The sequence below is a fragment of the Geotrypetes seraphini genome, chromosome 2 (genome assembly GCF_902459505.1).
Source record: "Geotrypetes seraphini chromosome 2, aGeoSer1.1, whole genome shotgun sequence".
NCBI classification, from domain to species: Eukaryota; Metazoa; Chordata; class Amphibia; order Gymnophiona; family Dermophiidae; genus Geotrypetes; species Geotrypetes seraphini.
The window spans coordinates 285,774,290-285,782,667 of record NC_047085.1 but is presented as its reverse complement, the minus strand read 5'-3'; the positions used below and the strand labels follow the sequence as shown (position 1 = coordinate 285,782,667).

Genomic DNA, 8,378 nt, shown 5'->3' with positions numbered 1-8,378 from the left:
CATTGCCAAAGACCAAAGATGAATGGTTGAACAAAAAAAAAAAAATAAAAGATGGACATATGAAATATAGACATTCAGATTCCATTAGTAAAACAGCAATAAGTGACAATTGCCTGGCATATTTGAGAGAACAAAAACAATGGTGTAAATACAGATAGCATATCACACAGAAGGCAATGTCAGAATGTGGTGTATAAGAGAAAATTATTGGACAGCCAACACACATAGCAGGACATGGGCAAATGTAAGTCATTGTAGTAATATCCTAGTGCTCTTTAGATCTAATGCTCCTAAGTCTCTTATTGAGGAACAGACTGATGAAGTACAAGCCAAGTTGGAAAGTATAAAGGAGTTGGAGGACGCTAATACTTATCAAGAACATTTAGCTGAGCATATTAAACTAGTTGATAAATATTGGTATGGATGGGTCAAGACCAGTAAAAATGTTAGGAGACCTGCTAAAGGGGTAAAAAGAAAAATGAATTTAAAATCTCTTAGAGCGAGTCATCTGGGGAGGATTTCACCTCCAGTGAAAGAATGAACAAACTAAATAAAAAGGGCTGATCTGTTCACACGGATGTCAACAGTGGAAAAAGATGTAACTTTACATGAATCTTTTTTACAGGTAGCGAACAGGAATCCCAGCAATCAAACCAAGAAACCTTTCAAAACCAGGAAAATTAACAAGACTTAAGCAATGAGATTTTTTTTTAATCATCTTTCTTAAGGAGTCAATGAAAAACAGAAATAGAAGTACCATAAAATACGCAGGCAACAACTAAATAATAACAGTAGAGGTACAAAAACAGCATCTACAAATACAGTTGTAAAAACCTTCCAGCTAGTATAAATACCCGGACATTAATGAACTTAATGTTTTGAGACTTGGCATGCTGTTTGACACCTTCTCTGTCAGATGCCAATTGCAGAGGTTTTTTAGAAAATTAAGAATGAAAGTATACTTTGGGGAAAGTGTTGTGGATATAGATCCCATGGAGTTTTTGCTTCTTGGAAAGCTTGCATTTACATGGCTTCCTCCTGGAGCGCTTGATCCTTCCATTGCTGCCTATGAAAATAAGTCCATAGAGACATTGAGCATTCTCAATTAGATACTAAGAGGGTGTACAATAATTTATCATATGAGCAACAAAAATCATTGAATAGGCTTAGTAATGACCATTCTCTAGTTATCTTAAGAGCAGATAAGGGTGGGGCAATGGTAGTGCAAGACAAAGAACAGTATTTGGCAAAGGCATATCGGCAGTTAAATGACCATGAATGTTATAATAAATTAGCCCTTGACCCCTATGGATGGGGCCTTAGGTGCCTGGGCCAGTCTGGCCTTAGTCCCCTCCCTGGTGCATCTCACAATGCACCAGGAAGGGGCAGGCCCACCTCATTTTGATGGAGGTGGGCCTGCTAGACAGATGGTAAGAAGACCTGGCCGGTCAACTTTTCAGATTAGTGTGTGTGGGGGGGGGGGTCTGCCACACTTGGTGGGGTCTTTGGGCAGGAGGGGTTGGGAATCCGCCTGCCATGATCTTTGTGGGGGGTGATGGGAGGGGGATCTTTGGGCAGGAGGGTTGTGCTCCTTCCTGTTACGATCTTCATGGGGGAGTCTTCAGGCAGGAAGGGTTAGGTTCCCTCCTGCCATGATCTTTGTGGGGGGTGGGGGGTCTTTGGGCAGGAGGGGTTGGGCTCCCTCCTGCTGTGATCATTCAGGGGGTGGGGAGACTGGTGGACGCAACTGCGGCCACTATACTTATCGTGACAGGGAGATTCCTTGCCGCAATAAGTATAGCGGCTGCTTCTACAATAACCTGGTTCTGTAACTGGCATCTGTAACATGGATGACAGTTATAGATGCCTGTCCCCGGCATCTTAACCAGAATCTGGGCTTGTGTGTTTTGCAAATATGCTATTCAAACGACAACTTTAAAAACTTCCCCACAATACAAGATGGTTTTACATGCAGAGCCATACTGACTGCACATTCATTGTGTGCCCATGTGACTTATATCGGCCAAACAAGCCAGCAGATAAATAATCTCATTGCAGAGCACTTTAGCACCATTTGCACAGTCCTCCCTTAACTAATCATTGGTTACAGTGTAGTCACTTTGTGGATCAACTGAGATGGAACATCAAACTGGTGACATCACACATTCTCTGTTGTTTACAGGTTTTCTAACACTATGCACTTATGAGGTATATATTGATGGTGAAACATCTGCCCTAAGGAAGTCTGCCTGTGGAGTTCCACAGGGTTCCCCGTTGTCTCCTTTACTTTTTAACATTTATATGACTACATAAAAGAAACTAAATTTAGCCACTTCTGAAACACTTTTTGCATATGCAGATGATATTTTTATTCTATTACAAGTAAATCCAAAACTGAGCAACTTTGATCTAAATATAAATTCTTGTTTTTCCAGACTTCAAATGTGGGCTACCTCTGTTCAAATGAAACTTAAAGCAGCCAAAACAAAATTATTATGGTTTGGCCCAAAAACTGAACAGTTACCTCTCTCTGTAACTCTGAATTCTGGAGAATCTTTGAAAACTGAATTTTCATGTAGAGTTCTGGGAATAATATTGGACTCTTATTTATCATTTCAATGAAATGTGTTTTTTTTCATCTGCAACATTTTGCGATACTGGTGCAAGCTATTAGCCTAGCAAAATTTGATTACTATAATTCAATCTATATAGGCCTGAGTAATGGGAATCTAAAATGGTTATAACTAATCCAAAATACGGCAGTAAAGCTAATTTTTGGTAAGAGAAAATTTGATAATATGTCTTCCCTTTTGATAAATCATCACTGGACCCCTGTTTATCTTAGGGTACAGTTTAAATGTGCTTCTATGATTTTAAAATCATACATGGACTATTTACATCTTTGATTCCTCTATCTTTGAGTAATCAGAGATCTTTTGATTCAAGAAATTCTTAGAAATTTAAACTGTCCATTCCATCTTTAAAAGGAATAAAATGTATTGGTAATATTACTCAATCTTTCTCATATATTTTTACAATGATTTGGAATGAAATTCCCTCTTGTCTTAGAACTCTTCTTTTCTTCCATATTTTCTGTAAATCTATGAAAACACTGTTATTTCAACAGTTCTTAAAAAATTGTTCTAAGGAAAATTAGATGTCAAATGAGGGTCTTCATTAATAAGTTATTTTCTCTCTAATCTAACTACTTTCACCTCGATTATCGATTTTTATGTGAACCAAGTCAAGCTCCTTTTGAGGTAATGACACGGTATATAAATCCAAGATTTAGATTAGATTAGATTAGACTGATCTTTGAGTGGTGCATGGTTGAGCCATATGGACTAAATCATGAAGTGGAGTAGTCTTTGGTATAATGAAGAGGGAGCGCATCAGCACATCTTCAGCGTAAGCGACACCAGTGTAATCATGTTAGATTGATAAGAGCAGTCAAGCTCCCCATTAAACAATTTGAACATATAGGAGTGTCCAGGGTGAAGATGCCATGATCCATCTGCTACAGAACTTGGAGTGCTCTCTGGTTGGTCTCCACTAGACAATTAGTAAAACCTTTTTATCGGCTTAAGTTAGTATTGTTACTCATGTATTTTTGTTGTTTTTTGTGCTTGGTGCAGCTTTGAAATCATCCTTTTGAAATAATTTCTGCATTGTTTTCCTCCTGAAGAAGCAAATGAGAAACTCGGCCAAAGTTGGGGAGATAATCATTGCTCTAGTGAGCCAGCTAGTCCAAAGCGATTATGTCTCCAACCAGAGACATCAGAACGCTATATGGTTGGGGGGGGGGGGGGGGGCAGGAAGTCCGCCCTAGCCCCGGTGGAACCCTGCAGTGCAGGCGCAGCCACTTCCCAGCTCCTGAGTCCCACCCACCTTCTCCCGGTGTTGTAATTGTAAGTCTTCAGGCAGCCACTGCACAGCGTCAGTGAACAGGCCTGCCCCGGAAGTAGAAAGAAGTGCCTACATTTCAGCCGCCTATCTTGCCATGAATCATAGCTAGTAGCTGCTTTAGCCCACCTAACACCACTTTTGACATTGTCCACACCTACTTTGGCATTCTGCAGCCTAAAGCAACTATCTAGCCATGATGCCAGCCACCTTTTTTAGGCATTAGTAGATGCTTCAACACAGCCATTTTTTGCCATTTCTGATGGCGTTTTTCAATTAACTTAGGCATCGGCAGGGACGCCTAACTCAAGGTGCTGGTTATAGAATTTCCCTGCGAGTGTCACATGTCTGATGAGGATTTGGTTGACCCACGTGTAAAAGAGGGGGTTTATTTATTGCTTGGAAGAGTACTATTACAGTACAATATTCTTAAAAAAGGCATAAAATATTTTCTTCTACACAACATGTCAATTGACTGTTTTAAGAGGAATGCTGACCACAGATACTCCACCCAGTCACTGTTCAAGTCAATAAATTGTTTACTCGAGTGGGACCTGTTTTGAAAGGGCCATTTGTGAATTGAAAAAGAGAGAGAGCATATAAACACATGATTAATGTGTACATTTTTTCTGTTGGTACTACACATTGAAGTACATATACATATTTCAAATTTAATGCTGCTAATTTCTAATCTGAATTTGCTAATTTCTAACCTGAATTTTAACCACTTTTACAAAACAGTATTGTGGTTTATAGCAGCAGCCACGGTGGTAACAGTTCTGATGCTCATAGAATTCCTATGAGCATCAGAGCTGTTACAATTATGACCAGTGCTAAAATCACACTACGGTTTTGTAAAAGGGGGGAAAGTAATTAATTTCTAGTTATTTTATTAATATTTCCTGACAATATTTATAGTGATAACTGAGACCATCAAGTCTTGACAATAATAGGGATTTTGTATAGTTTGAAAGACCGTCCTACCTTTTAAAGAAAACTTTTTCTTATATTTATTAATAAATAGTTCTGCTGGCCTTTTAAACATAATTGCCCATCTCACCTTTTCTTGAGGGACACCATTTCTCCAAACTAGAAGTTCAGCTAATTGAAGCATCACTTCTCCTGTACATTTGTCAAGTGAACTACTCAAACCTGTGCACTTTGAGACAGCAATTTTTCTAAGAAGGCAAAATTACTCTGGCAAAAATGCTGATGAGTGTGAAAAATATTTTGACCCTTTGTGAGTCTATAGATCCCATGATGATTCCCCGACATTATTATTTTTTTTTAATGTATTAGAGCAACTGTAAAATTGCTGGCTGTATGACCACTAGGAGGTTGATGATTCCCTTCTAAAGAGTACAGAAGCATCCATCTGCAGACCAGACATGATGTCCCGGGGGTGGGGGGGGGGGTATGCTGTCTACATGGTGCTAAAATCCTAGATGTTACAGAGAGATTGCCAAGACTCATCAAGCCTGATGACTTTTATCCGATGCTGCTCATCTACATTGGCATTAATTATACTGCCAGATACCCCTTCAAACATATCAAAAGTGACTTTGTGGATTTGGGAGAGAAGGTGAAGCAGTCAGGTGCACAGCTGATATTCTCATCCATCCTCCCTGTTGAGAGAAAGGGCCAGCTCAGAGAACCATGCATCCTGGAGATGAATGTGTGGTTATGTGGATGTTGTTGTCAATAGCATTTTGGCTTCCTGGACCATGGGATGATTTTCTAAGGGCTGCTGAGCAGGTATGGTATACATCTATCAAAGAAGAGAAAATGTGTCTTCAGTGGCAGGCTGGCTAATCTACTGAACAGGGCTTTCAACTGGAAGTGATGGGGAAGGGTGATCAAAGCTACAGGGTGAGTATAAGCCCTCAGGTAAGTAAATCATTAAATACCTCTTCACATGAATGGGAAAAGGGGACAATGTCTGGAAAGTATATACTAATGCTTGAAGTATGGGAAACAAAATTCTGGATCTAGGTTCATGGAGAACCATGACTTGGATGTAGTTATACCAGGCTAAAATCTGTTCAGGAAAGACAGGGTAGAAAGAAAAGGAGGGGGAGTAGCGTTATATGTTAAATATCATATTAAAGCCACTTAATTGTAGGATCTGCAGGGCAAGAAAGAAGCACTGTGGATCAATTTAGAAAGAGGGAATGGGAAAATATATTTACATTGGTGTGATATACAGGCCTCCTTCACAGACGGAAGAAGTAGACAGAAATTTAATAGTAGCCATTCAGAATATTGTGGCTGGGCCAGTCCCCTAGTAGATGGGAAGCCCGCCGCGGACCACAGGCAGATTTATGTAGCGCCTTTTGTATGGCTGGCAGAAAGAAAAACCAGGAAAAGGATTTTCAGGGAAAAAAAATGGTTCTCCGGTTTATTAACACTTCCAGGAATAAGGTAAACAAAAATTGGTCCAACAAGTCAATATTCCATAAGTCCAGTAAAGCAATCACTCTCGCTCCAGCGTGGGCTACCCGCCCTGAGCTTTATACTGGGCACCCCCTCGCAGTCTTTATCAGCAGAAAAAAAAAACGTATTCAAAACATACATTCAAAGGTGTGCTCAGTTTTCTTGGACCCACACCTTCCTCCTGGGCAGGCTGGCAATTCCCAGCCAGTGTTCCTTCGCTCACACAGTCACTCCGGCTGCTAGCACACGTTTCTCCCCCAATTGTCTCCCTCCCAGAAGGAACCAAATCTCAGAACTTTCCCTCTGTAGTCTGTGGGAGTTCACTGGAAAGCCTGGCAAACAGACTTCCCTTAAATTACCCTTAATTTAGGTAGAGCTGCCTCTGCCTTGTGCACAGCCTGCCTTAGCTTGGGGATTCTCCACCAGCCCTCATATCTCATTCTCCCCCGGTATCCATGTCCTTCTCCCATTCATTATCATCGGGAACACTAATCATTTTCCCCCTCATTAGTCAGGGAGTCCAGGCTGTATCTCCAAGCTTGGGCTGTTCCTCTCCTCCCCCTCCTTGCCTGCCTGTCAGCTCTCTGCTACCATTTTCTCCCCAAGACAAACCTCCCGGGTCACCCTCCCAGGGTCTGTTGTGCAAGGCAAGAAATCCCCCAGGGCTTACAATCTCTCCCCTGCTGGGCTGACCTCTGTATAGCGTCCTGGGGCAGTGAACAGGCAAACTTTGAAAGTTGCAGTCTCGGCTGGTGGCTGGCTTCCCTTGATTGGAGCCAGCTGAGCTCCCCAGCTTGCTCTGCCTCCCTTCTATTTGAGGCAGCTTGTCCCGGACACCACAAGTGCTGACCTCCTGGGTTGGTTTTAGGTTTCTCACCCTGAGGAAAGGATCGATAGGGGAGATAATTAGTTTGCAGTGCCCCCCCCCCCCCCCCCCTTGGCTGTTAGGTTGTGCTATACCCTGCCTCTGTACTTTTCCTTCTGGCTGAGTCAGCTGTGCCTGCTCCAGGCCAGGTTTTCCAGAGCCCCTTGATGCATGCTGGGGAGGTTTAACTGTTCTTTCCCTTGGGACAGGGGCTTCCCTGTCACAATATCTAACAAATGGGGAACTTTTATTAATAGATGATTTTAACATGCCAGATATTGATTGCATGGTCTTCTAGAAGAAGATCCTAGACTCTCTACAAGGAGAACTGTTCTAGCAGTTGGTAATAGAACCCATGCGGGATTGGGTCATACTGGACTTAATGCTTACAAACGGGGAAAGTGTTTCTGATGTTTCAATGGGTGATCATCTGGCATCCAGTGATCACTGCATTGCATGGTTTAATATTAAGATGGGTATCGAGAGGGTTCATTCAAAAGTAAAGGTTCTAGACTTTTAAAAACTAACTTTGGATGGGGGATTATGTCAAGTTATTTTTTACCCCAATTTTATCATTATTTGTAAATTGCATTGAATTACGATTTTACGATCAAATCAAATTTTTATTAAACTTGAAACTTATTTTTTCTTTAGGATAAATTAGTATTATAGTTGTGTTGATAAACATTTATAAACAAAGCCCTGTCAGCTGAAGATCTCTTCCTCTAGTTCAGCAGCCAGAACTTTGATTTATAAAAGGACCATGGTACAGAATACTGTTTCTTTTTATACTTTAATAAAATAAGTTCAGTATAAAGCTATTCAAGGCTTGTGTGGATGGGGCGGGGACAGAGACCAAGCTCGCAGGGACAGGGCAGAGATGGGGATAAATTTTTCCCCGTGTCATTCTCTAAAGGTAAGGAATAAGAGGTTAGCTTTCATAAACTACAAAAGATCGCAGAAAGTGGAAGACAGGGAAAAATATCTGGAAAAGTTAAGAGAGGCTGATCGAGAAGTCAGGAAAGCAAAGATACAAATGGAAGAAAAAGTAGCTGACATGGTAAAATGGGGAGACAAAACATTTTTTAGATATATCAGTGATAGGAAGAAGTACAAAACTGGCATTATGAGATTCAAAAGTGAAGGGGAGGAATATTACATTAGTGATTTCTGTTCC

At 41.0% G+C, this 8,378-nt stretch overlaps 1 long non-coding RNA gene across 1 annotated transcript in view; it reads right to left on the bottom strand.

Moving 5' to 3' along the window:
- Window positions 1-724: 724 nt before the first annotated feature.
- The window catches only part of LOC117353616, a 154,246-nt gene continuing 146,592 nt past the window's right edge, over window positions 725-8,378 (bottom strand). The window contains exon 3 of the long non-coding RNA XR_004537989.1: window positions 725-1,066. This is a non-coding gene — a long non-coding RNA (uncharacterized LOC117353616). The remainder of the gene's footprint in view (window positions 1,067-8,378) is intronic.